The sequence below is a fragment of the Anabrus simplex genome, chromosome 3 (genome assembly GCF_040414725.1).
Source record: "Anabrus simplex isolate iqAnaSimp1 chromosome 3, ASM4041472v1, whole genome shotgun sequence".
NCBI lineage: Eukaryota > Metazoa > Arthropoda > Insecta > Orthoptera > Tettigoniidae > Anabrus > Anabrus simplex.
In genome coordinates this window covers 487,793,855-487,819,311 of record NC_090267.1, presented here as the reverse complement: position 1 = coordinate 487,819,311, position 25,457 = coordinate 487,793,855, and the positions used below count along the sequence as shown (strand labels likewise).

Sequence of the window (25,457 nt, the reverse complement as noted above, 5' to 3'; positions counted from 1 at the left end):
AAATAAGCAAGGAAACGCGTTCGCCCAAACACACATTTGAACACTGGACCCTAAGGTTAAAGGCCTAATCCTCTACCGACTGAGCTACTCGTTCTATATTCGTACTTCTTTAGTTACATTTCTCACAGACACTTGGTGTCTTCCTTGAAAAATAGGCAAAAGGTATCCGTACGCCCGAGAAGGGATTTGAACGTTGTACTCTCAGGTTAAAAGCCTAATGCTCTACCGACTGATCTACTCGGCTACGTTAGCAGGTTTTTCCTTTGCATTTCTCACAGACACTTGATGTCTTTCTTGAGAAATAGTCAATAAATTTCCGTTCGCCCGAGCAGGGATTTGAACCCTGGACCCTCAGGTTAAAAGCATAACGCGCTACCGGTTGAGCTACTCTAGCTTCATTGGCAAATTATTCATTTACATTTCTCACAGACACTTGGTATCGTCGTTGATAAATAACCGAAAAGAACGCGTTCGCCCGAGCCGGGATTTGAACCTTGGACCCTCAGGTTAAATGCCTAACGTCTACGGACTGAGCTCCTCGGTAGATATACGCAAATTTTTTAATAACATTTCTCACAGACACTTGATGTCTTCCTTCAGAAATAGGCAAAAAATATCCGTACGCCCGAGAAGGGATTTAAGCGTTGGACCCTCAGGTTAAAAGCCTAGTGCTCTACCGACTGAGCTACCCGGGGTACATTCGTAATTTTTTCATTTACATTTCTCACAGACACTTGGTTTCCTAGTTGATAAATAAGCTGAAACTTCCATCCGCCCGAGCAGGGATTTGAACCCTGGACCCTCAGGTTAAAAGCCTGATGTTCTACCGGCTGAGCTACTCGGGCTACATTAGTAAATTTTTCCTTTAGATTACTCACAGGCACTTGATGTCCTTCTTGAGAAATAGTCAAGAAATTTCCGTTCGCCCGAGCAGGGATTTGAACCCTGGACCCTCAGGTTAAAAGCCTGATGCTCTACCGGCTGAGCTACTCGGGCTACATTCGTGTATTTTTTTTTTTACATTTCTCACAGACACTTGATGTCTTTCTTGAGAAATAGTCAATAAATTTCCGTTCGCCCGAGCAGAGATTTGAACCCTGGACCCTCAGGTTAAAAGCATAATGCGCTACCGGTCGAGCTACTCTAGGTTCATTGGTAAATTATTCATTTACATTTCTCACAGACACTTGGTATCCTCGTTGATAAATAACCGAAAAGAACGCGTTCGCCCGAGCCCGGATTTGAACCCTGGACCCTCAGGTTAAAAGCCTGATGCTCTACCGGCTGAGCTTCTCGGGCCACATTCGTATATTTTTCCTTTACATTTCTCACCGACACTTGATGTCCTTCTTGAGAAATAGTCAATAAATTTCCGTTCGCCCGAGCAGGGATTTGAACCCTGGACCCTCAGGTTAAAAGCCTGATGCTCTACCGGCTGAGCTACTCGAGCTACATGGGTAAATTATTCATTTACATTTCTCACAGACACTTGGTATCCCCCTCGGTAAATAAGCAAAGAAACGCGTTCGCCCAAACACACTATTGAACACTGGACCCTAAGGTTAAAATTATTCATTTGCATTTCTCACAGACACTTGGTATCCTCGTTGATAAATAATCGAAAAGAACGCGTTTGCCCGAGCCGGGATTTGAACCCTGGACCCTCAGGTTAAAAGTCTGATGCTCTACCGGCTGAGCTACTCGGGACACATTCGTATGTTTTTCCTTTACATTTCTCACCGACACTTGATATCCTTCTTGAGAAATAGTCAATAAATTTCCGTTCGCCCGAGCAGGGATTTGAACCCTGGACTCTCAGGTTAAAAGCCTGATGCTCTACCGGCTGAGCTACTCGAGCTACATGGGTAAATTATTCATTTACATTTCTCACAGACACTTGGTATCCTCCTCGGTAAATAAGCAAAGAAACGCGTTCGCCCAAACACACTATTGAACACTGGACCCTAAGGTTAAAATTATTCATTTACATTTCTCACAGACACTTGGTATCCTCGTTGATAAATAACCGAAAAGAACGCGTTCGCCCGAGCCGGGATTTGAACCCTGGACCCTCAGGTTAAATGCCTAACGTCTACCGACTGAGCTCCTCGGTACATACACGCAAATTTTTTAATAACATTTCTCACAGACACTTGATGTCTTCCTTGAGAAATAGGCAAAAAATATCCGTACGCCCGAGAAGGGATTTGAGCGTTGGACCCTCAGGTGAAAAGCCTAGTGCTCTACCGACTGAGCTACCCGGGGTACATTCGTAAATTTTTCATTTACATTTCTCACAGACACTTAGTGTCCTAGTTGATAAATAAGCTAAAACTTCCATCCGCCCGAGCAGGGATTTGAACCCTGGACCCTCAGGTTAAAAGCCTGATGCTCTACCGGCTGAGCTACTCGGGCTACATTCGTACATTTTTCCTTTACATTTCTCACCGACATTTGATGTCCTTCTTGAGAAACAGTCAATAAATTTCCGTTCGCCCGAGCAGGGATTTGAACCCTGGACCCTCAGGTGAAAAGCCTGACGCTCTACCGGCTGAGCTACTCGGGCTACATTAGTAAATTTATCCTTTAGATTACTCACAGACACTTGATGTCCTTCTTGAGAAATAGTCAGGAAATTTTCGTTCGCCCGAGCCTAATGCTCTACCGACTGAGCTACTCGGGCTATATTCGTACTTCTTTAATTACATTCCTCACAGACACTTGGTGTCTTCCTTGAAAAATAGGCAAAAAGTATCCATACGCCCGAGAAGGGATTTGAACGTTGTACCCTCAGGTTAAAAGCCTAACGCTCTACCGACTGACCTACTCGGGCTATATTCGTACTTCTTTAATTACATTTCTCACAGACACTTGGTGTCTTCCTTGAAAAATAGGCATAAAGTATCCGTACGCCCGAGAAGGGATTTGAGCGTTGGACCTCACGTTAAAAGCCTAGTGCTCTACCGACTGAGCTACCCGGGGTACATTCGTAAATTTTTAATTGAATTTTTTCACAGACACTCAATATCGTCGTTGATAAATAACCGAATAAACACGTTCGCCCGAGCAGGGATTGAACCCTGGACCCCCAGGTTAAAAGCCTAATGCTCTACCGACCGAGCTACTCGGGCTACGTTAGTAAGTTGTTCATTTACATTTCTCACAGACACTTGGTGTCCTAGTTGATAAATAAGCTAAAACTTCCGTCCGCCCGAGTAGGGATTTGATCCCTGGACCCCGAGGTTAAAAGCCTGATGCTCTACCGGCTGAGCTACTCGGGCTACATTCGAATAATTTTCCTTTACATTTCTCACAGACACTTGATGTCCTTCTTGAGAAATAGTCAATAAATTTCCGTTCGCCCGAGCAGGGATTTGAACCCTGGACCCTCAGGTGAAAAGCCTGATGCTCTACCGGCTGAGCTACTCGGGCTACATTGGCAAGTTATTCATTTACATTTCTCACAGACACTTGATGTCTTTCATGAGAAATAGTCAATAAATTTCCGTTCGCCCGAGCAGGGATTTGAACCCTGGACCCTCAGGTTAAAAGCATAATGCGCTACCGCATGAGCTACTCTAGCTTCATTGGTAAATTATTCATTTACATTTCTCACGGACACTTGGTATCCTCGTTGATAAATAACCGATAAGAACGCGTTCGCCCGAGCCGGGATTTGAACCCTGGACCCTCAGGTTAAATGCCCAACGTCTACCGACTGAGCTCCTCGGTATATATACGCAAATTTTTTAATAACATTTCTCACAGACACTTGATGTCTTCCTTGAGAAATAGGCAAAAAATATCCGCACGCCCGAGAAGGGATTTGAGCGTTGGACCCTCAGGTTAGAAGCCTAGTGCTCTACCGACTGAGCTACCCGGGGTACATTCGTAAATTATTCATTTACATTTCTCACAGACACTTGATGTCTTTCTTGAGAAATAGTCAATAAATTTCCGTTCGCCCGAGCAGGGATTTGAACCCTGGACCCTCAGGTTAAAAGCCTGATGCTCTACCGGCTGAGCTACTCGGGCTACATGGGTAAATTATTCATTTACATTTCTCACAGACACTTGGTATCCTCCTCGGTAAATAACCGAAGAAACGCGTTCGCCCAAACACACTATTGAACACTGGAAACTAAGGTTAAAAGCCTGACGCTCTACCGGCTGAGCTACTCGGACTACATTAGTAAATTTTTCCTTTAGATTACTCACAGACACTTGATGTCCTTCTTGAGAAATAGTCAAGAATTTTCCGTTCGCCCGAGCAGGGATTTGAACCCTGGACCCTCAGGTTAAAAGAATGATGCTCTACCTGCTGAGCTACTCGGGCTACATTCGTATATTTTTTTTTACATTTCTCACAGACACTTGATGTCTTTCTTGAAGAATAGTCAATAAATTTCCGTTCGCCCGAGCAGGGATTTAAACCCTGGACCCTCAGGTGAAAAGCATAATGCGCTACCGGTTGAGCTACTCTAGCTTCATTGGTAAAGTATTCATTTACATTTCTCACAGACACTTGGTATCCTCGTTGATAAATAACCGAAAAGATCGCGTTCGCCCGAGCCGGGATTTGAACCCTGGACCCTCAGGTTAAATGCCTTACGTCTACCGACTGAGCTCCTCGGTATATATACGCAAATTGTTTAATAACATTTCTCACAGACACTTGATGTCTTCCTTGAGAAATAGGCAAAAAATATCCGTACGCCCGAGAAGGGTTTTGAGCGTTGGACCCAAAGGTTAAAAGCCTAGTGCTCTACCGACTGAGCTACCCGGGGTACATTCGTAAATTTTTCATTTACATTTCTCACAGACACTTGGTGTCTTCTTTGAAAAATAGGCAAAAATTATCCATACGCCCGAGAAGGGATTTTTGCGTTGGACCTCACGTTAAAAGCCTAGTGCTCTACCGACTGAGCTACCCGGGGTACATTCGTAAATTTTTCATTGAATTTTTTCACAGACACTCAGTGTCGTCGTTGATAAATAACCGAAAAAACACGTTCGCCCGAGCAGGGATTGAACCCTGGACCCCCAGGTTAAAAGCATAATGCTCTACCGAATGAGCTACTCGGGCTACGTTAGTAAGTTTTTCATTTACATTTCTCACAGACACTTGGTGTCCTAGTTGATAAATAAGCTAAAACTTCCGTCCGCCCGAGCAGGGATTTGAACCCTGGACCCTCAGGTTAAAAGCCTGATGCTCTACAGGCTGAGCTACTTGGGCTACATTCGTGTATTTTCCCTTTACATTTCTCACAGACACTTGATGTCCTTGAGAAATAGTCAATAAATTTCCGTTCGCCCGAGCAAGGATTTGAACCCTGGACCCTCAGGTTAAAAGCCTGATGCTCTACCGGCTGAGCTACTCGGGCTACATGGGTAAATTATTCATTTTCATTTCTCACAGACACTTGGTATCCTCCTCGGTAAGTAAGCAAAGAAACGCGTTCGCGCAAACACACATTTGAACACTGGACCCTAAGGTTAAACTCCTGACGCTCTACCGGCTGAGCTACTCGGGCTACATTAGTAAATTTTTCCTTTACATTACTCACAGACACTTGATGTACTTCTTGAGAAATAGTCAAGAAATTTCCGTTCGCCCGAGCAGGGATTTGAACCCTGGACCCTCAGGTTAAGAGCCTGATGCTCTACCGGCTGAGCTACTCGGGCTACATTCGTATATTTTTCCTTTACATTTCTCACAGACACTTGGTATCCTCCTCGGTAAATAAGCAAGGAAACGCGTTCGCCCAAACACACATTTGAACACTGGACCCTAAGGTTAAAGGCCTAATCCTCTACCGACTGAGCTACTCGTTCTATATTCGTACTTCTTTAATTACATTTCTCACAGACACTTGGTGTCTTCCTTGAAAAATAGGCAAAAAGTATCCGTACGCCCGAGAAGGGATTTGAACGTTGTACCCTCAGGTTAAAAGCCTAATGCTCTACCGACTGATCTACTCGGGCTACGTTAGCAGGCTTTTCATTTACATTTCTCACTGATACTTGATGTCTTTCTTGAGAAATAGTCAATAAATTTCCGTTCGCCCGAGCAGGGATTTGAACCCTGGACCCTCAGGTTAAAAGCATAATGCGCTACCGGTTGAGCTACTCTAGCTTCATTGGTAAATTATTCATTTACATTTCTCACAGACACTTAGTACCCTCGTTGATAAATAACCGAAAAGAACACGTTCGCCCGAGCCGGGATTTGAACCCTGGCCCTCAGGTTAAATGCCTAACGTCTACCGACTGAACTCCTCGGTAGATATACGCAAATTTTTTAATAACATTTCTCACAGACACTTGATGTCTTCCTTGAGAAATAGGCAAAAAATATCCGTACGCCCGAGAAGGGATTTGAGCGTTGGACCCTCAGGTTAAACGCCTAATGCTCTACCGACTGAGCTACTCGGGTATATTCGTATTGTTTAAATTACATTTCTCACAAGGCACATTTGAGGGATAAAAATTGGAAATCTGTTGCCAGATATTGTAATGGTTCCCTGGGTCTTAAGATAAAAGCCTAATGAAGTACCGACTGATCTGGTAGGACCTACTTGCAATTTATTTGTCCGTATCTCACGCGGCTGTTCGTTCACTGCTTGATAAACAAGCAAAAAGTCCGTAAGCCCGAAGAGTGGATTGAACCCTGGAACCTTTCTTTCTTTCTTTCTTTCTTTCTTACCTTCTTAATTTGTTAACTCCCCAGTGTTATCTCTTCTCACGTACTCATCGAGGGTTCCCACCTCTACAGCCTCAAGGACAGTGTCCTGGAGCGTAACACATTGTGTCGGGGATACAACTGGGTACAATGACCAGTACCTAGCCCAGGTGGCCTCACATGATATGCTGAACAGGGGCCTTCGTGGGAGATGGGAAGTTTGGAAAACATAGGCAAGGAAGGGGGAAGGAAGCAGCCGTGACATTAAGTTAGGTAGAATCGCGTTATCCTCTACCGACTGAGCTACTCGGGCTAGAGTCACACCTTTCTTCATTGACATTTCTCAAAGAAAATTGATATCTACGTTGATTTGAATCCAGGTCCTTAGGTTAAAATCCTAATCGTCTGTCGGCTACTCGGGCTATATTCATACAATTCTTCTTGTATATTTCTCACCGACACTTGGTATCCTCCTTGATAAATAATCAACCAACATGCGTTCGCCCGAGCAGGGATTTGAACCCTGGACCCTCAGGTTAAAAGCCTGATGCTCTACCGACTGAGCTGCTCGGGCTACGTTAGTAAGTTTTCATTTACTTTTCTCACAGAAACTTGGTATCCTAGTTGTTAAATAAGCCAAAACTACCGTCCGCCCGAGCAGGGATTTCAACCCTGGACCCTCAGGTTAAAAGCCTGATGCTGTACCGGCTGAGCTACTCGGGCTACATTGGTAAATTATTCATTTACATTTCTCACAGACCCTTGGTATCCTCCTCGGTAAATAAGCAAAGAAACGCGTTCGCCCAAACACACATTTAAACACTGGACCCTCAGGTTAAAAGCCTAATGCACTACCGACTGAGCTACTCGGGCAATATTCGCATATTTTTAATTACATTGATCACAGACACTTGATAGCCTCCTCGATAAATACTTGCAATTTATTTGTCCGTATCTCACGCGGCTTTTGGGGCACTGCTTGATAAACAAGCAAAAAGTCCGTAAGCCCGAAGAGTGGATTGAACCCTGGAACCTTTCTTTCTTTCTTTCTTTACTTCTTAATCTGTTAAGGAAGAGGGAAGGAAGCAGCCGTGACCTTAAGTTAGGTAGAATCGCGTTATCCTCTACCGACTGAGCTACTCGGGCTAGAGTCACACCTTTCTTCATTGACATTTCTCAAAGAAAATTGATATCTACGTTCATAAATAGGCCATAAATGTCCATGCAACCCAGCATGGATTTGAATCCAGACCCTTAGGTTAAAAACCTAATCGTCTGTCGACTACTCGGGCTATATTCATACAATTCTTCATGTATATTTCTCACCGACAGTTGGTATCCTCCTTGCAAATAATCAATCACAATGCGTTCGCCCGAGCAGGGATTTGATCCCTGGACCCTCAGCTTAAAAGCCTAATGCTCTACCGACTGAGCTACTCGGGCTACAACGGAAAATCTTTCATTTATATTTCCCACATAGACTTGATGACTTTCTTGAGAAATAGTCACACAGTTTCCGTTCGTCCGAGCAGCGATTTGAACCCTGGAACCTCAAGTTGTAATCCTAACGCTCTACCGACTGAGCTACCCGGGTTGCATTCGTAAATTTTTCATTGACATTTTTCCCAGACACTCCTCGTTGATAAATCATCATCATCATCATCTCTTTACCCTCCAGGTTCGGTTTTTCCCTCGGACTTAGCGAGGGATCCCACCTCTACCGCCTCAAGGGCAGTGTCCTGGAGCTTCAGACTCTTGGTCGGGGGATACAACTGGGGAGTATGACCAGTACCTCGCCCAGGCGGCCTCACCTGCTATGCTGAACAGGGGCCTTGTGGAGGGATGGGAAGATTGGAAGGGATAGGCAAGGAAGAGGGAAGGAAGCGGCCGTGGCCTTAAGTTAGGTACCATCCCGGCATTCGCCTGGAGGAGAAGTGGGAAACCACGGAAAACCACTTCCAGGATGGCTGAGGTGGGAATCGAACCCACCTCTACTCAGTTGACCTCCCGAGGCTGAGTGGACCCCGTTCCAGCCCTCGTACCACTTTTCAAATTTCGTGGCAGAGCCGGGAATCGAACCCGGACCTCCGGGGGTGGCAGCTAATCACGCTAACCACTACAGCACAGAGGCGGCCTCGTTGATAAATAAGCAATAAAAACGGGTTCGCCCGAGCAGGGCTTTGAACACTGTACCCACAGGTAAAAAAAGCCTAATGCTCTACCGATTGAGCTACTGGGTCTATATTCGCCAGTTGTTCTTTTACATTTCTCGCAGATACTAAGTGTCCTGCTTGATCAAATAGGATTAAAAATGCCTTAGGCCGAGAAGAGATTTGAAACTTGTATCCTCAGGTTAAAAGCCTAATGCTCTACCGACTGAGCTACCCGGGTTGGGTTCGTAAATTTTTCATTGACATTTTTCCCAGACACTCAGTAGCCTCGTTGATAAATAAGCAATAAAAACGGGCTCGAGCGAGCAGGGCTTTGAACACTGTACCCACAGGTAAATAAAAGCAGAATGCTCTACCGATTGAGCTACTGGGTCTATATTCGCCAGTTTTTCGTTTTCATTAACTTTCCTTCTTAATTTGTTAACTCCCCTGTGTTGGTTCTTCTCACGGACTCATCGAGGATTCCCACCTCTACAGCCTCAAGGACAGTGTCCTGGGGCGTAGCAAATTGGGTCGGGAATACAACTGTGTAGAATGATCAGTACCTCGCCCAGGTGGCCTCACATGCAATGTTGAACAGGGCCCTTCATGGGGGATGTTAAGATAGGGAAAGATAGGCAAGGAAGAGGGAAGGAAGCGGTCGTGCCCTTAAGTTAGGTACCATCGCAGCATCCTCTACCGACTGAGCTACTCGGGCTACATTCGTATATTTTTCATTCTCATTTCTCACAGACACTTGATGTCTTCCTTGAAAAATAGGCAAACATTTCCATCCGCCCGAGCAGGGATTTGAAGCCTGGACCCTCAGGTTAAAAGCCTAACGCTCTACCGACTGAGCTACGCGGGCTACGCTCAAACATTTTTCATTTACATTTCTCACAGACACTTGATGTCTTTCTTGAATAATACGCAAAACGACCGCGTACGCCCGAGCAGGGATTTGAACCCTTGACCAACAAGTTATTGGCCTGATGTCCTACCGACTGAGCTACTGGATCTACATTCCCCAGTTTTTCGTTTACGGTACTCTTCTCACAGACACTTGGTATCCTGCTTGATAAATAAGGGATAAAACTTAATTCTGCCGAGAAGAGATTTGAAACCTGTACCCTCACGTTAAAATCCTAACGCTCTACCAACTGAACTTCTCGGGTTACACATCCACACTTTTTCATTTAAAATTTCTCACAGATCCTTGGTGTCTTCCTTGAAAAATAGGCAAAATCTTCCGTCCGCCCGAGCAGGGATTTGAACCCTGGACCCTCAGGTTAAAAGCCTAATGATCTACCGACTGAGCTACTCGGACTACTGTAGGATATTTTTTTCATTTACATTTCTCACAGACACTTGGTATCCTCCTCGGTAAATAATCAAATAATCGCGTTCGCCCAAACACACATTTGAACACTGGACCCTCAGGTTAAAAGCCTAATGACCTACCGACTGAGCTACTCGGACTTCATTCGTATATTTCTCATTTACATTTCTCGCAGACACTTTGTCTTCCTCGAAAAATAGGCAAAAATTTGCCATCCGCCCGAGCAGGGATTTGAACACTGGACACTCAGGTTAAAAGCCTAATGTTCTACCGACTGAGCTACGCGGGCTATTTCCGTACCTTTTTTCATTTATATTTCTCACGGACGCTTCGTGTCCCCCTTCATAAATAATCAATACAATTGCGTTCGTCCGCGCAGGGATTTGAACCCTTGAACCCCAAGTTATAAGCCTAAAGCTCTACCGACTGAGCTACTCGAGCTAACTGGCTCTATTTTTCATTTACATTTCTCACAGACACTTGGTATCCTCCTTAATAAATAAGCGAAGATAATGAGTTCGTCCGAGCAGGGATATGAAAACTGGACCCTCAGGTTAAAAGCGTAACGCTCTACCGACTGAGCTACTCGGGCTACGCTCAGACATTTTTCATTTACATTTTTCACAGACACTTGATGTGTTTCTTGAGAAATAGGCAACAAATTTCCGTCCGCCCGAGCAGGGATTTGATCCCTGGACACCCAGGTTAAAAGCCCGATGCTCTACCGGCTGAGCTACTCGGGCTAAATTCGTAAATTTTTCCTTTACATTTCTCACCGACACTTGATGTCCTTCTTGAGAAGTAGTCAATAAATTTCCGTTCGCCCGAGCAGGGATTTGAACCCTGGACCCTCAGGTTAAAAGCCTGATGCTCTACCGGCTGATCTACTCGGGCTACATTCCTAAATTATTCATTTACATTTCTCACAGACACTTGGTATCCTCCTCGGTAAATAAACAAAGAAACGCGTTCGCCCAAACACACATTTGAACACTGGACCCTCAGGTTCAAAGCCTAATGACCTATCGACTGAGCTACTCGGGCTTCATTCGTTAATTTTTCATCTACATTTCTCACAGACACTTGTTGTCTTCCTTGAAAAAAAGGCAAAAAATATCCGTACGCCTGAGAAGGGATTTGAACGTTGGACCCTCAGGTTAAAAGCCTACTGCTCTACCGACTAAAGTACTCGGGCTACGTTAGCAGGTTTTTCATTTACATTTCTCACAGACACTTGGTATCCTACTTGGTAAATAAGCCGAAACTCCCGTCCGCCCGAGCAGGGATTTGAACCGTGGACCCTCAGGTTACAAGCCTGCTGCTCTACGGCTGAGCTACTCGGGCTACATTCCTACATTTTTCCTTTACATTTCTCACAGACACTTGATGTCTTTCTTGAGAAATAGTCAATAAATTTCTGTTCGCCCGAGCAGGGATTTGAACCCTGGACCATCAGGTTTAAAGCATGATGCTCTACCGGTTGAGCTACTCTGGCTTCATTGGTAAATTATTCATTTACAATCTCACAGACACTCGGTATCCTCGTTGATAAATAACCGAAAAGAACGCGTTCGCCCGAGCAGGGATTTGAACCCTGGCCCCTCAGGTTAAAAGCCTAGAGCTCTACCGACTGAGCTCCTCGGTATATACACGCTTATTTTTTAATAACATTTCTCACAGACACTTGATGTCTTCCTTGAAAAATAGGCAAAAAATATCCCTACGCCCGAGAAGGGATTTGAGCGTTGGACTCCCAGGTTAAAAGCCTAGTGCTTTACCGACTGAGCTACCCGGGGTTCTTTCTTAACTTTGTCATTGAATTTTTTCACAGACACTCAGTATCGTCGTTGATAAATAACCGAAAAAACATGTTCGCCCGAGCAGGGATTGAACCCTGGCCCCCAGGTTAAAAGCCTAATGCTCAACCGACTGAGCTACTCGGGCTATGTTAGTAAGTTTTTCATTTACATTTCTCACAGACACTTGGTGCCATGGTTGATAAATAAGCCAAAACTTACGTCCGCCCGAGCAGGGATTTAATCCCTGGACCCCCAGGTTAAAAGCCTGATGCTCTACCGGCTGAGCTCCTCGGTATATATACGCTCATTTCTTAATAACATTTCTCACAGACACTTGATGTCTTCCTTGAAAAATAGGCAAAAAATATCCCTACGCCCGAGAAGGGATTTGAGCGTTGGACCCTCAGGTTAAAAGCCTAGTGCTCTACCGACTGAGCTACCCGGGGTACATTCGTAAATTTTTCATTGAATTTTTTCGCAGACACTCAGTATCATCGTTGATATATAACCGAAAAAGCACGTTCGCCCGAGCAGGGTTTGAACCTTGGACCCCCAGGTTAAAAGAATAACGCTCTATCGACTGAGCTACTTGGGCTACGTTAGTATGTTTTACATTTACACTTTCACAGAAACTTGGTGTCCTAGTTGATAAATAAGCCAAAACTACCGTCCGCCCGAGCAGGGATTTGAACACTGGACCCACAGGTTAATAGCCTGATGCTCTACCGGCTGAGCTACACGGGCTACATTAGTAAATTTTTCCCTTACATTTCTCACAGACACTTGATGTCCTTCTTGAGAAGTAGTCAAATAATTTCCGTTCGCCCGAGCGGGGATTTGAACCCTGGACCCTCAGGTTAAAAGCCTGATGTTCTACAGGCTGAGCTACTCGGGATACGTTAGTAGGTTTATCATTTACATTTCTCACAGACACTTGGCATCCTCGTTGATAAATAACGAAAAAGAACGCGTTCTCTCGAGCAGGGATTTGACCCCTGGACCCTCAGGTTAAAAGCCTTATGCTATACCGGCTGAGCTACTCGGGCTACATTCGTATATTTTTCCTTTACATTTCTCACAGACACTTGATGTCCTTCTTGAGAAATAGTCAATAAATTTCCGTTCGCCCGAGCAGGGATTTGAACCCTGGACCCTCAGGTTAAAAGCCTGATGCTCTACCGGCTGAGCTACTCGGGCTACATGGATAAATTATTCATTTACATTTCTCACAGACACTTGGTATCCTCCTCGGTAAATAAGCAAAGAAACGCGTTGGCCCAAACACACATTTGAACACTGGACCCTAAGGTTAAACTCCTGACGCTCTACCGGCTGAGCTACTCGGGCTACATTAGTAAATTTTTCTTTTACATTACTCACAGACACTTGATGTCCTAGTTGATAAATAAGCTAAAACTTCCGTCCGCCCGAGCAGGGATTTGATCCCTGGACCCCGAGGTTAAAAGCCTGATGCTCTACCGGCTGAGCTACTCGGGCTACATTCGAATAATTTTCCTTTACATTTCTCACAGACACTTGATGTCCTTCTTGAGAAATAGTCAATAAATTTCCGTTCGCCCGAGCAGGGATTTGAACCCTGGACCCTCAGGTAAAAAGCCTGATGCTCTACCGGCTGAGCTACTCGGGCTACATTGGCAAATTATTCATTTACATTTCTCACAGACACTTGATGTCTTTCTTGAGAAATAGTCAATAAATTTCCGTTCGCCCGAGCAGGGATTTGAACCCTGGACCCTCAGGTTAAAAGCATAATGCGCTACCGCATGAGCTACTCTAGCTTCATTGGTAACTTATTCATTTACATTTCTCACGGACACTTGGTATCCTCGTTGATAAATAACCGATAAGAACGCGTTCGCCCGAGCCGGGATTTGAACCCTGGACCCTCAGGTTAAATGCCCAACGTCTACCGACTGAGCTCCTCGGTATATATACGCAAATTTTTTAATAACATTTCTCAACAGACACTTGATGTCTTCCTTGAGAAATAGGCAAAAAATATCCGCACGCCCGTGAAGGGATTTGAGCGTTGGACCCTCAGGTTAGAAGCCTAGTGCTCTACCGACTGTGCTACCCGGGGTACATTCGTAAATTTTCATTTACATTTCTCACAGACACTTGGTTTCCTAGTTGATAAATAAGCTAAAACTTCCATCCGCCCGAGCAGGGATTTGAACCCTGGACCCCCGGGTTAAAAGCCTGATGCTCTACCGGCTGAGCTACTCGGGCTACATTCGTATATTTTTCCTTTACATTTCTCACAGACACTTGATGTCCTTCTTGAGAAATAGTCAATAAATTTCCGTTCGCCCGAGCAGGGATTTGAACCCTGTACCCTCAGGTTAAAACCCTGATGCTCTACCGGCTGAGCTACTCGGGCTACATGGGTAAATTATTCATTTACATTTCTCACAGACACTTGGTATCCTCCTCGGTAAATAAGCAAATAAACGCGTTCGCCCAAACACACATTTGAACACTGGACCCTAAGGTTAAAGGCCTAATGCTCTACCGACTGAGCTACTCGGGCTATATTCGTACTATTTTAATTACATTTCTCACATACACTTGGTGTCTTCCTTGAAAAATAGGCAACAAGTATCCGTACGCCCGAGAAGGGATTTGAACGTTGGACCTCACGTTAAAAGCCTAGTGCTCTACCGACTGAGCTACCCGGGGTACATTCGTAAATTTTTCATTGAATTTTTTCACAGACACTCAGTATCGTCGTTGATAAATAACCGAAAAACCACGTTCGCCCGAGCGGGGATTGAACCCTGGACCCCCAGGTTAAAAGCCCAATGCTCTACCGACTGAGCTACTCGGGGTACGTTAGTAAAACTTTCATTTACATTTCTCACAGACACTTGGTGTCCTAGTTGATAAATAAGCTAAAACTTCCGTCCGCCCGAGCAGGGATTTGAACCCTGGACCCTCAGGTTAAAAGCCTGATGCTCTACCGGCTGAGCTACTCGGGCCACATTCGTATATTTTTCCTTTACATTTCTCACAGACACTTGATGTCCTTGAGAAATAGTCAATAAATTTCCGTTCGCCCGAGCAGGGATTTGAACCCTGGACCCTCAGGCTAAAAGCCTGATGCTCTACCGGCTGAGCTACTCGGGCTACATGGGTAAATTATTCATTTACATTTCTCACAGACACTTGGTATCCTCCTCGGTAAATAAGCAAAGAAACGCGTTCGCCCAAACACACATTTGAACACTTGACCCTAAGGTTAAACTCCTGACGCTCTACCGGCTGAGCTACTCGGGCTACGTTAGTAAATTTTTCCTTTACATTACTCACAGACACTTGATGTACTTCTTGAGAAATAGTCAAGAAATTTCCGTTCGCCCGAGCAGGGATTTGAACCCTGGACCCTCAAGTTAAAAGCATGATGCTGTACCGGCTGAGCTACTCGGGCTACATTCGTATATTTTTCCTTTACATTTCTCACAGACACTTGGTATAATCCTCGGTAAATAAGCAAGGAAACGCGTTCGCCCAAACACACATTTGAACACTGGACCCTAAGGTTAAAGGTCTAATCCTCAACGGACTGAGCTACTCGTTCTATATTCGTACTTCTTTAATTACATTTCTCACAGACACTTGGTGTCTTCCTTGAAAAATAGGCAAAAGGTATCCGTACGCCCGAGAAGGGATTTGAACGTTGTACTCTTAGGTTAAAAGCCTAATGCTCTACCGACTGATCTACTCGGCTACGTTAGCAGGTTTTTCCTTTACATTTCTCACAGACACTTGATGTCTTTCTTGAGAAATAGTCAATAAATTTCCGTTCGCCCGAGCAGGGATTTGAACCCTGGACCCTCAGGTTAAAAGCATAACGCGCTACCGGTTGAGCTACTCTAGCTTCATTGGCAAATTATTCATTTACATTTCTCACAGACACTTGGTATCGTCGTTGATAAATAACCGAAAAGAACGCGTTCGCCCGAGCCGGGATTTGAACCTTGGACCCTCAGGTTAAATGCCTAACGTCTACGGACTGAGCTCCTCGGTATATATACGCAAATTTTTTAATAACATTTCTCACAGACACTTGATGTCTTCCTTCAGAAATAGGCAAAAAATATCCGTACGCCCGAGAAGGGATTTGAGCGTTGGACCCTCAGGTTAAAAGCCTAGTGCTCTACCGACTGAGCTACCCGGGGTAAATTCGTAATTTTTTCATTTACATTTCTCACAGACACTTGGTTTCCTAGTTGATAAATAAGCTGAAACTTCCATCCGCCCGAGCAGGGATTTGAACCCTGGACCCTCAGGTTAAAAGCCTGATGTTCTACCGGCTGAGCTACTCGGGCTACATTAGTAAATTTTTCCTTTAGATTACTCACAGGCACTTGATGTCCTTCTTGAGAAATAGTCAAGAAATTTCCGTTCGCCCGAGCAGGGATTTGAACCCTGGACCCTCAGGTTAAAAGCCTGATGCTCTACCGGCTGAGCTACTCGGGCTACATTCGTGTATTTTTTTTTACATTTCTCACAGACACTTGATGTCTTTCTTGAGAAATAGTCAAAAAATTTCCGTTCGCCCGAGCAGAGATTTGAACCCTGGACCCTCAGGTTAAAAGCATAATGCGCTACCGGTTGAGCTACTCTAGGTTCATTGGTAAATTATTCATTTACATTTCTCACAGACACTTGGTATCCTCGTTGATAAATAACCGAAAAGAACGCGTTCGCCCGAGCCCGGATTTGAACCCTGGACCCTCAGGTTAAAAGCCAGATGCTCTACCGGCTGAGCTACTCGGGCCACATTCGTATATTTTTCCTTAACATTTCTCACCGACACTTGATGTCCTTCTTGAGAAATAGTCAATAAATTTCCGTTCGCCCGAGCAGGGATTTGAACCCTGAACCCTCAGGTTAAAAGCCTGATGCTCTACCGGCTGAGCTACTCGAGCTACATGGGTAAATTATTCATTTACATTTCTCACAGACACTTGGTATCCCCCTCGGTAAATAAGCAAAGAAACGCGTTCGCCCAAACACACTATTGAACACTGGACCCTAAGGTTAAAATTATTCATTTACATTTCTCACAGACACTTGGTATCCTCGTTGATAAATAACCGAAAAGAACGCGTCGCCCGAGCCGGGATTTGAACCCTGGACCCTCAGGTTAAAAGTCTGATGCTCTACCGGCTGAGCTACTCGGGCCACATTCGTATATTTTTCTTTTACATTTCTCACCGACACTTGATGTCCTTCTTGAGAAATAGTCAATAAATTTCCGTTCGCGCGAGCAGGGATTTGAACCCTGGACCCTCAGGTTAAAAGCCTGATGCTCTACCGGCTGAGCTACTCGAGCTACATGGGAAAATTATTCATTTACATTTCTCACAGACACTTGATATCCTCCTCGGTAAATAAGCAAAGAAACGCGTTCGCCCAAACACACTATTGAACACTGGACCCTAAGGTTAAAATTATTCATTTACATTTCTCACAGACACTTGGTATCCTCGTTGATAAATAACCGAAAAGAACGCGTTCGCCCGAGCCGGGATTTGAACCCTGGACCCTCAGGTTAAATCCCTAACGTCTACCGACTGAGCTCCTCGGTACATATACGCAAATTTTTTAATAACATTTCTCACAGACACTTGATGTCTTCCTTGAGAAATAGGCAAAAAATAACCGTACGCCCGAGAAGGGATTTGAGCGTTTGACCCTCAGGTTAAAAGCCTAGTGCTCTACCGACTGAGCTACCCGGGGTACATTCTTAAATTTTTCATTTACATTTCTCACAGACACTTAGTGTCCTAGTTGATAAATAAGCTAAAACTTCCATCCGCCCGAGCAGGGATTTGAACCCTGGACCCTCAGGTTAAAAGCCTGACGCTCTACCGGCTGAGCTACTCGGCTACATTAGTAAATTTATCCTTTAGATTACTCACAGACACTTGATGTCCTTCTTGAGAAATAGTCAGGAAATTTCCGTTCGCCCGAGCCTAATGCTCTACCGACTGAGCTACTCGGGCTATATTCGTACTTCTTTAATTACATTCCTCACAGACACTTGGTGTCTTCCTTGAAAAATAGGCAAAAAGTATCCGTACGCCCGAGAAGGGATTTGAACGTTGTACCCTCAGGTTAAAAGCCTAACGCTCTACCGACTGACCTACTCGGGCTATATTCGTACTTCTTTAATTACATTTCTCACAGACACTTGGTGTCTTCCTTGAAAAATAGGCATAAAGTATCCGTACGCCCGAGAAGGGATTTGAGCGTTGGACCTCACGTTAAAAGCCTAGTGCTCTACCGACTGAGCTACCCGGGGTACATTCGTAAATTTTTAATTGAATTTTTTCACAGACACTCAGTATCGTCGTTGATAAATAACCGAAAAAACACGTTCGCCCGAGCAGGGATTGAACCCTGGACCCCCAGGTTAAAAGCCTAATGCTCTACCGACCGAGCTACTCGGGCTACGTTAGTAAGTTGTTCATTTACATTTCTCACAGACACTTGGTGTCCTAGTTGATAAATAAGCTAAAACTTCCGTCCGCCCGAGCAGGGATTTGATCCCTGGACCCCGAGGTTAAAAGCCTGATGCTCTACCGGCTGAGCTACTCGGGCTACATTCGAATAATTTTCCTTTACATTTCTCACAGACACTTGATGTCCTTCTTGAGAAATAGTCAATAAATTTCCGTTCGCCCGAGCAGGGATTTGAACCCTGGACCCTCAGGTAAAAAGCCTGATGCTCTACCGGCTGAGCTACTCGGGCTACATTGGCAAATTATTCATTTACATTTCTCACAGACACTTGATGTCTTTCTTGAGAAATAGTCAATAAATTTCCGTTCGCCCGAGCAGGGATTTGAACCCTGGACCCTCAGGTTAAAAGCCTGATGCTCTACCGGCTGAGCTACTCGGGCTACATGGGTAAATTATTCATTTACATTTCTCACAGACACTTGGTATCCTCCTCGGTAAATAACCGAAGAAACGCGTTCGCCCAAACACACTATTGAACACTGGACCCTAAGGTTAAAAGCCTGACGCTCTACCGGCTGAGCTACTCGGGCTACATTAGTAAATTTTTCCTTTAGATTACTCACAGACACTTGATGTCCTTCTTGAGAAATAGTCAAGAATTTTCCGTTCGCCCGAGCAGGGATTTGAACCCTGGACCCTCAGGTTAAAAGAATGATGCTCTACCTGCTGAGCTACTCGGGCTACATTCGTATATTTTTTTTTACATTTCTCACAGACACTTGATGTCTTTCTTGAAGAATAGTCAATAAATTTCCGTTCGCCCGAGCAGGGATTTAAACCCTGGACCCTCAGGTGAAAAGCATAATGCGCTACCGGTTGAGCTACTCTAGCTTCATTGGTAAAGTATTCATTTACATTTCTCACAGACACTTGGTATCCTCGTTGATAAATAACCGAAAAGAACGCGTTCGCCCGAGCCGGGATTTGAACCCTGGACCCTCAGGTTAAATGCCTAACGTCTACCGACTGAGCTCCTCGGTATATATACGCAAATTTTTTAATAACATTTCTCACAGACACTTGATGTCTTCCTTGAGAAATAGGCAAAAAAATATCCGTACGCCCGAGAAGGGATTTGAGCGTTGGACCCAAAGGTTAAAAGCCTAGTGCTCTACCGACTGAGCTACCCGGGGTACATTCGTAAATTTTTCATTTACATTTCTCACAGACACTTGGTATCCTCCTCGGTAAATAAGCAAAGAAACGCGTTCGCCCAAACACACATTTGAACACTGGACCGTAAGGTTAAAGGCCTAATGCTCTACCGACTGAGCTACTCGGGCTATATTCGTACTTTTTAATTACATTTCTCACAGACACTTGGTGTCTTCCTTGAAAAATAGGCAAAAATTATCCATACGCCCCAGAAGGGATTTTTGCGTTGGACCTCACGTTAAAAGCCTAGTGCTCTACCGACTGAGCTACCCGGGGTACATTCGTAAATTTTTCATTGAATTTTTTCACAGACACTCAGTGTCGTCGTTGATAAATAACCGAAAAAACACGTTCGCCCGAGCAGGGATTGAACCCTGGACCCCCAGGTTAAAAGCATAATGCTCTACCGAATGAGCTACTCGGGCTACGTTAGTAAGTTTTTCATTTACATTTCTCACAGACACTTGGTGTCCTAGTTGATAAATAAGCTAAAACTTCCGTCCGCCCGAGCAGGGATTTGAACCCTGGACCCTCAGGTTAAAAGCCTGATGCTCTACAGGCTGAGCTACTCGGGCTACATTCGTGTATTTTCAGTTTTACATTTCTCACAGACACTTGATGTCCTTGAGAAATAGTCAATAAATTTCCGTTCGCCCGAGCAAGGATTTGAACCCTGGACCCTCAGGTTAAAAGCCTGATGCTCTACCGGCTGAGCTACTCGGGCTACATGGGTAAATTATTCATTTTCATTTCTCACAGACACTTGGTATCCTCCTCGGTAAGTAAGCAAAGAAACGCGTTCGCGCAAACACACATTTCAACACTGGACCCTAAGGTTAAACTCCTGACGCTCTACCGGCTGAGCTACTCGGGCTACATTAGTAAATTTTTCCTTTACATTACTCACAGACACTTGATGTACTTCTTGAGAAATAGTCAAGAAATTTCCGTTCGCCCGAGCAGGGATTTGAACCCGGGACCCTCAGGTTAAAAGCCTGATGCTCTACCGGCTGAGCTACTCGGGCTACATTCGTATATTTTTCCTTTACATTTCTCACAGACACTTGGTATCCTCCTCGGTAAATAAGCAAGGAAACGCGTTCGCCCAAACACACCTTTGAACACTGGACCCTAAGGTTAAAGGCCTAATCCTCTACCGACTGAGCTACTCGTTCTATATTCGTATTTCTTTAATTACATTTCTCACAGACACTTGGTGTCTTCCTTGAAAAATAGGCAAAAAGTATCCGTACGCCCGAGAAGGGATTTGAACGTTGTACCCTCAGGTTAAAAGCCTAATGCTCTACCGACTGATCTACTCGGGCTACGTTAGCAGGCTTTTCATTTACATTTCTCACAGATACTTGATGTCTTTCTTGAGAAATAGTCAATAAATTTCCGTTCGTCCGAGCAGGGATTTGAAGCCTGGACCCTCAGGTTAAAAGCATAATGCGCTACCGGTTGAGCTACTCTAGCTTCATTGGTAAATTATTCATTTACATTTCTCACAGACACTTAGTACCCTCGTTGATAAATAACCGAAAAGAACACGTTCGCCCGAGCCGGGATTTGAACCCTGGCCCTCAGGTTAAATGCCTAACGTCTACCGACTGAACTCCTCGGTAGATATACGCAAATTTTTTAATAACATTTCTCACAGACACTTGATGTCTTCCTTGAGAAATAGGCAAAAAATATCCGTACGCCCGAGAAGGGATTTGAGCGTTGGACCCTCAGGTTAAAAGCCTAGTGCTCTACCGACGGAGCTACTCGGGCCACGTTAGTAGGTTTTTCATTTACATTTCTCACAGACACTTGGTATCCTCGTTGATAAATAACCGAAAAGAGCGCGTTCGCCCGAACACACATTTGAACACTGGACCCTAAGGTTAAACGCCTAATGCTCTACCGACTGAGCTACTCGGGTATATTCGTATTGTTTAAATTACATTTCTCACAAGCCACATTTGAGGGATAAAAATTGGAAATCTGTTGCCAGATATTGTAATGGTTCCCTGGGTCTTAAGATAAAAGCCTAATGAAGTACCGACTGATCTGATAGGACCTACTTGCAATTTATTTGTCCGTATCTCACGCGGCTGTTGGTTCACTGCTTGATAAACAAGCAAAAAGTCCGTAAGCCCGAAGAGTGGATTGAACCCTGGAACATTTCTTTCTTTCTTTCTTTCTTTCTTACCTTCTTAATTTGTTAACTCCCCAGTGTTATCTCTTCTCACGGACTCATCGAGGGTTCCCACCTCTACAGCCTCAAGGACAGTCCTGGAGCGTAACGCATTGTGTCGGGGATACAACTGGGTACAATGACCAGTACCTAGCCCAGGTGGCCTGACATGATATGCTGAACAGGGGCCTTCGTGGGAGATGGGAAGTTTGGAAAACATAGGGAAGGAAGGGGGAAGGAAGCAGCCGTGACATTAAGTTAGGTAGAATCGCGTTATCCTCTACCGACTGAGCTACTCGGGCTAGAGTCACACCTTTCTTCATTGACATTTCTCAAAGAAAATTGATATCTACGTTGATTTGAATCCAGGTCCTTAGGTTAAAATCCTAATCGTCTGTCGGCTACTCGGGCTATATTCATACAATTCTTCATGTATATTTCTCACCGACACTTGGTATCCTCCTTGATAAATAATCAACCAACATGCGTTCGCCCGAGCAGGGATTTGAACCCTGGACCCTCAGGTTAAAAGCCTGATGCTCTACCGACTGAGCTGCTCGGGCTACGTTAGTAAGTTTTCATTTACTTTTCTCACAGAAACTTGGTATCCTAGTTGTTAAATAAGCCAAAACTACCGTCCGCCCGAGCAGGGATTTCAACCCTGGACCCTCAGGTTAAAAGCCTGATGCTGTACCGGCTGAGCTACTCGGGCTACATTGGTAAATTATTCATTTACATTTCTCACAGACCCTTGGTATCCTCCTCGGTAAATAAGCAAAGAAACGCGTTCGCCCAAACACACATTTAAACACTGGACCCTCAGGTTAAAAGCCTAATGCACTACCGACTGAGCTACTCGGGCAATATTCGCATATTTTTAATTACATTGATCACAGACACTTGATAGCCTCCTCGATAAATACTTGCAATTTATTTGTCCGTATCTCACGCGGCTTTTGGGGCACTGCTTGATAAACAAGCAAAAAGTCCGTAAGCCCGAAGAGTGGATTGAACCCTGGAACCTTTCTTTCTTTCTTTACTTCTTAATCTGTTAAGGAAGAGGGAAGGAAGCAGCCGTGACCTTAAGTTAGGTAGAATCGCGTTATCCTCTACCGACTGAGCTACTCGGGCTAGAGTCACACCTTTCTTCATTGACATTTCTCAAAGAAAATTGATATCTACGTTCATAAATAGGCCATAAATGTCCATGCAACCCAGCATGGATTTGAATCCAGACCCTTAGGTTAAAAACCTAATCGTCTGTCGACTACTCGGGCTATATTCATACAATTCTTCATGTATATTTCTCACCGACAGTTGGTATCCTCCTTGCAAATAATCAATCACAATGCGTTCGCCCGAGCAGGGATTTGATCCCTGGACCCTCAGCTTAAAAGCCTAATGCTCTACCGACTGAGCTACTCGGGCTACAACGGAAAATCTTTCATTTATATTTCCCACATAGACTTGATGACTTTCTTGAGAAATAGTCACACAGTTTCCGTTCTTCCGAGCAGCGATTTGAACCCTGGAACCTCAAGTTGTAATCCTAACGCTCTACCGACTGAGCTACCCGGGTTGCATTCGTAAATTTTTCATTGACATTTTTCCCAGACACTCCTCGTTGATAAATCATCATCATCATCATCTCTTTACCCTCCAGGTTCGGTTTTTCCCTCGGACTTAGCGAGGGATCCCACCTCTACCGCCTCAAGGGCAGTGTCCTGGAGCTTCAGACTCTTGGTCGGGGGATACAACTGGGGAGTATGACCAGTACCTCGCCCAGGCGGCCTCACCTGCTATGCTGAACAGGGGCCTTGTGGAGGGATGGGAAGATTGGAAGGGATAGGCAAGGAAGAGGGAAGGAAGCGGCCGTGGCCTTAAGTTAGGTACCATCCCGGCATTCGCCTGGAGGAGAAGTGGGAAACCACGGAAAACCACTTCCAGGATGGCTGAGGTGGGAATCGAACCCACCTCTACTCAGTTGACCTCCCGAGGCTGAGTGGTCCCCGTTCCAGCCCTCGTACCACTTTTCAAATTTCGTGGCAGAGCCGGGAATCGAACCCGGACCTCCGGGGGTGGCAGCTAATCACGCTAACCACTACAGCACAGAGGCGGCCTCGTTGATAAATAAGCAATAAAAACGGGTTCGCCCGAGCAGGGCTTTGAACACTGTACCCACAGGTAAAAAAAGCCTAATGCTCTACCGATTGAGCTACTGGGTCTATATTCGCCAGTTGTTCTTTTACATTTCTCGCAGATACTAAGTGTCCTGCTTGATCAAATAGGATTAAAAATGCCTTAGGCCGAGAAGAGATTTGAAACTTGTATCCTCAGGTTAAAAGCCTAATGCTCTACCGACTGAGCTACCCGGGTTGGGTTCGTAAATTTTTCATTGACATTTTTCCCAGACACTCAGTAGCCTCGTTGATAAATAAGCAATAAAAACGGGCTCGAGCGAGCAGGGCTTTGAACACTGTACCCACAGGTAAATAAAAGCAGAATGCTCTACCGATTGAGCTACTGGGTCTATATTCGCCAGTTTTTCGTTTTCATTAACTTTCCTTCTTAATTTGTTAACTCCCCTGTGTTGGTTCTTCTCACGGACTCATCGAGGATTCCCACCTCTACAGCCTCAAGGACAGTGTCCTGGGGCGTAGCAAATTGGGTCGGGAATACAACTGTGTAGAATGATCAGTACCTCGCCCAGGTGGCCTCACATGCAATGTTGAACAGGGCCCTTCATGGGGGATGTTAAGATAGGGAAAGATAGGCAAGGAAGAGGGAAGGAAGCGGTCGTGCCCTTAAGTTAGGTACCATCGCAGCATCCTCTACCGACTGAGCTACTCGGGCTACATTCGTATATTTTTCATTCTCATTTCTCACAGACACTTGATGTCTTCCTTGAAAAATAGGCAAACATTTCCATCCGCCCGAGCAGGGATTTGAAGCCTGGACCCTCAGGTTAAAAGCCTAACGCTCTACCGACTGAGCTACGCGGGCTACGCTCAAACATTTTTCATTTACATTTCTCACAGACACTTGATGTCTTTCTTGAATAATACGCAAAACGACCGCGTACGCCCGAGCAGGGATTTGAACCCTTGACCAACAAGTTATTGGCCTGATGTCCTACCGACTGAGCTACTGGATCTACATTCCCCAGTTTTTCGTTTACGGTACTCTTCTCACAGACACTTGGTATCCTGCTTGATAAATAAGGGATAAAACTTAATTCTGCCGAGAAGAGATTTGAAACCTGTACCCTCACGTTAAAATCCTAACGCTCTACCAACTGAACTTCTCGGGTTACACATCCACACTTTTTCATTTAAAATTTCTCACAGATCCTTGGTGTCTTCCTTGAAAAATAGGCAAAATCTTCCATCCGCCCGAGCAGGGATTTGAACCCTGGACCCTCAGGTTAAAAGCCTAATGATCTACCGACTGAGCTACTCGGACTACTGTAGGATATTTTTTTCATTTACATTTCTCACAGACACTTGGTATCCTCCTCGGTAAATAATCAAATAATCGCGTTCGCCCAAACACACATTTGAACACTGGACCCTCAGGTTAAAAGCCTAATGACCTACCG

General features: G+C 44.8%; 34 non-coding genes across 34 annotated transcripts; all 34 read right to left on the bottom strand.

Moving 5' to 3' along the window:
• Nucleotides 1–772: 772 nt before the first annotated feature.
• On the bottom strand, nucleotides 773–845 carry TRNAK-UUU (transfer RNA lysine (anticodon UUU)). The gene has a single exon. It is a non-coding gene; the product is annotated as a tRNA-Lys (tRNA).
• Nucleotides 846–923: 78 nt separating this feature from the next.
• Nucleotides 924–996, bottom strand: TRNAK-UUU (transfer RNA lysine (anticodon UUU)). Its single transcript has one exon. It is a non-coding gene; the product is annotated as a tRNA-Lys (tRNA).
• A 381-nt stretch (nucleotides 997–1,377) lies between these two features.
• On the bottom strand, nucleotides 1,378–1,450 carry TRNAK-UUU (transfer RNA lysine (anticodon UUU)). Its single transcript has one exon. It is a non-coding gene; the product is annotated as a tRNA-Lys (tRNA).
• Nucleotides 1,451–1,785: 335 nt separating this feature from the next.
• TRNAK-UUU (transfer RNA lysine (anticodon UUU)) lies at nucleotides 1,786–1,858 on the bottom strand. Its single transcript has one exon. It is a non-coding gene; the product is annotated as a tRNA-Lys (tRNA).
• A 484-nt stretch (nucleotides 1,859–2,342) lies between these two features.
• Nucleotides 2,343–2,415, bottom strand: TRNAK-UUU (transfer RNA lysine (anticodon UUU)). The gene has a single exon. It is a non-coding gene; the product is annotated as a tRNA-Lys (tRNA).
• Nucleotides 2,416–2,493: 78 nt separating this feature from the next.
• Nucleotides 2,494–2,566, bottom strand: TRNAK-UUU (transfer RNA lysine (anticodon UUU)). The gene has a single exon. It is a non-coding gene; the product is annotated as a tRNA-Lys (tRNA).
• Nucleotides 2,567–3,359: 793 nt separating this feature from the next.
• Nucleotides 3,360–3,432, bottom strand: TRNAK-UUU (transfer RNA lysine (anticodon UUU)). Its single transcript has one exon. It is a non-coding gene; the product is annotated as a tRNA-Lys (tRNA).
• Nucleotides 3,433–3,962: 530 nt separating this feature from the next.
• Nucleotides 3,963–4,035, bottom strand: TRNAK-UUU (transfer RNA lysine (anticodon UUU)). The gene has a single exon. It is a non-coding gene; the product is annotated as a tRNA-Lys (tRNA).
• Nucleotides 4,036–5,163: 1,128 nt separating this feature from the next.
• On the bottom strand, nucleotides 5,164–5,236 carry TRNAK-UUU (transfer RNA lysine (anticodon UUU)). Its single transcript has one exon. It is a non-coding gene; the product is annotated as a tRNA-Lys (tRNA).
• A 75-nt stretch (nucleotides 5,237–5,311) lies between these two features.
• Nucleotides 5,312–5,384, bottom strand: TRNAK-UUU (transfer RNA lysine (anticodon UUU)). Its single transcript has one exon. It is a non-coding gene; the product is annotated as a tRNA-Lys (tRNA).
• Nucleotides 5,385–5,612: 228 nt separating this feature from the next.
• TRNAK-CUU (transfer RNA lysine (anticodon CUU)) lies at nucleotides 5,613–5,685 on the bottom strand. Its single transcript has one exon. It is a non-coding gene; the product is annotated as a tRNA-Lys (tRNA).
• A 1,498-nt stretch (nucleotides 5,686–7,183) lies between these two features.
• On the bottom strand, nucleotides 7,184–7,256 carry TRNAK-UUU (transfer RNA lysine (anticodon UUU)). Its single transcript has one exon. It is a non-coding gene; the product is annotated as a tRNA-Lys (tRNA).
• Nucleotides 7,257–10,086: 2,830 nt separating this feature from the next.
• On the bottom strand, nucleotides 10,087–10,159 carry TRNAK-UUU (transfer RNA lysine (anticodon UUU)). The gene has a single exon. It is a non-coding gene; the product is annotated as a tRNA-Lys (tRNA).
• Nucleotides 10,160–10,992: 833 nt separating this feature from the next.
• Nucleotides 10,993–11,065, bottom strand: TRNAK-UUU (transfer RNA lysine (anticodon UUU)). Its single transcript has one exon. It is a non-coding gene; the product is annotated as a tRNA-Lys (tRNA).
• A 1,576-nt stretch (nucleotides 11,066–12,641) lies between these two features.
• On the bottom strand, nucleotides 12,642–12,714 carry TRNAN-AUU (transfer RNA asparagine (anticodon AUU)). The gene has a single exon. It is a non-coding gene; the product is annotated as a tRNA-Asn (tRNA).
• A 380-nt stretch (nucleotides 12,715–13,094) lies between these two features.
• On the bottom strand, nucleotides 13,095–13,167 carry TRNAK-UUU (transfer RNA lysine (anticodon UUU)). Its single transcript has one exon. It is a non-coding gene; the product is annotated as a tRNA-Lys (tRNA).
• A 378-nt stretch (nucleotides 13,168–13,545) lies between these two features.
• TRNAK-UUU (transfer RNA lysine (anticodon UUU)) lies at nucleotides 13,546–13,618 on the bottom strand. Its single transcript has one exon. It is a non-coding gene; the product is annotated as a tRNA-Lys (tRNA).
• Nucleotides 13,619–14,147: 529 nt separating this feature from the next.
• Nucleotides 14,148–14,220, bottom strand: TRNAK-UUU (transfer RNA lysine (anticodon UUU)). The gene has a single exon. It is a non-coding gene; the product is annotated as a tRNA-Lys (tRNA).
• A 78-nt stretch (nucleotides 14,221–14,298) lies between these two features.
• TRNAK-UUU (transfer RNA lysine (anticodon UUU)) lies at nucleotides 14,299–14,371 on the bottom strand. Its single transcript has one exon. It is a non-coding gene; the product is annotated as a tRNA-Lys (tRNA).
• A 525-nt stretch (nucleotides 14,372–14,896) lies between these two features.
• On the bottom strand, nucleotides 14,897–14,969 carry TRNAK-UUU (transfer RNA lysine (anticodon UUU)). The gene has a single exon. It is a non-coding gene; the product is annotated as a tRNA-Lys (tRNA).
• Nucleotides 14,970–15,044: 75 nt separating this feature from the next.
• TRNAK-UUU (transfer RNA lysine (anticodon UUU)) lies at nucleotides 15,045–15,117 on the bottom strand. The gene has a single exon. It is a non-coding gene; the product is annotated as a tRNA-Lys (tRNA).
• A 1,129-nt stretch (nucleotides 15,118–16,246) lies between these two features.
• On the bottom strand, nucleotides 16,247–16,319 carry TRNAK-UUU (transfer RNA lysine (anticodon UUU)). The gene has a single exon. It is a non-coding gene; the product is annotated as a tRNA-Lys (tRNA).
• A 78-nt stretch (nucleotides 16,320–16,397) lies between these two features.
• TRNAK-UUU (transfer RNA lysine (anticodon UUU)) lies at nucleotides 16,398–16,470 on the bottom strand. The gene has a single exon. It is a non-coding gene; the product is annotated as a tRNA-Lys (tRNA).
• Nucleotides 16,471–16,849: 379 nt separating this feature from the next.
• On the bottom strand, nucleotides 16,850–16,922 carry TRNAK-UUU (transfer RNA lysine (anticodon UUU)). The gene has a single exon. It is a non-coding gene; the product is annotated as a tRNA-Lys (tRNA).
• A 183-nt stretch (nucleotides 16,923–17,105) lies between these two features.
• Nucleotides 17,106–17,178, bottom strand: TRNAK-UUU (transfer RNA lysine (anticodon UUU)). Its single transcript has one exon. It is a non-coding gene; the product is annotated as a tRNA-Lys (tRNA).
• Nucleotides 17,179–17,256: 78 nt separating this feature from the next.
• On the bottom strand, nucleotides 17,257–17,329 carry TRNAK-UUU (transfer RNA lysine (anticodon UUU)). Its single transcript has one exon. It is a non-coding gene; the product is annotated as a tRNA-Lys (tRNA).
• Nucleotides 17,330–17,813: 484 nt separating this feature from the next.
• On the bottom strand, nucleotides 17,814–17,886 carry TRNAK-UUU (transfer RNA lysine (anticodon UUU)). Its single transcript has one exon. It is a non-coding gene; the product is annotated as a tRNA-Lys (tRNA).
• A 792-nt stretch (nucleotides 17,887–18,678) lies between these two features.
• Nucleotides 18,679–18,751, bottom strand: TRNAK-UUU (transfer RNA lysine (anticodon UUU)). The gene has a single exon. It is a non-coding gene; the product is annotated as a tRNA-Lys (tRNA).
• A 78-nt stretch (nucleotides 18,752–18,829) lies between these two features.
• TRNAK-UUU (transfer RNA lysine (anticodon UUU)) lies at nucleotides 18,830–18,902 on the bottom strand. The gene has a single exon. It is a non-coding gene; the product is annotated as a tRNA-Lys (tRNA).
• Nucleotides 18,903–20,179: 1,277 nt separating this feature from the next.
• Nucleotides 20,180–20,252, bottom strand: TRNAK-UUU (transfer RNA lysine (anticodon UUU)). The gene has a single exon. It is a non-coding gene; the product is annotated as a tRNA-Lys (tRNA).
• Nucleotides 20,253–20,328: 76 nt separating this feature from the next.
• Nucleotides 20,329–20,401, bottom strand: TRNAK-UUU (transfer RNA lysine (anticodon UUU)). Its single transcript has one exon. It is a non-coding gene; the product is annotated as a tRNA-Lys (tRNA).
• A 228-nt stretch (nucleotides 20,402–20,629) lies between these two features.
• TRNAK-UUU (transfer RNA lysine (anticodon UUU)) lies at nucleotides 20,630–20,702 on the bottom strand. The gene has a single exon. It is a non-coding gene; the product is annotated as a tRNA-Lys (tRNA).
• Nucleotides 20,703–22,349: 1,647 nt separating this feature from the next.
• On the bottom strand, nucleotides 22,350–22,422 carry TRNAK-UUU (transfer RNA lysine (anticodon UUU)). Its single transcript has one exon. It is a non-coding gene; the product is annotated as a tRNA-Lys (tRNA).
• A 2,826-nt stretch (nucleotides 22,423–25,248) lies between these two features.
• TRNAK-UUU (transfer RNA lysine (anticodon UUU)) lies at nucleotides 25,249–25,321 on the bottom strand. Its single transcript has one exon. It is a non-coding gene; the product is annotated as a tRNA-Lys (tRNA).
• Between the last annotated feature and the right edge of the window lie 136 nt (nucleotides 25,322–25,457).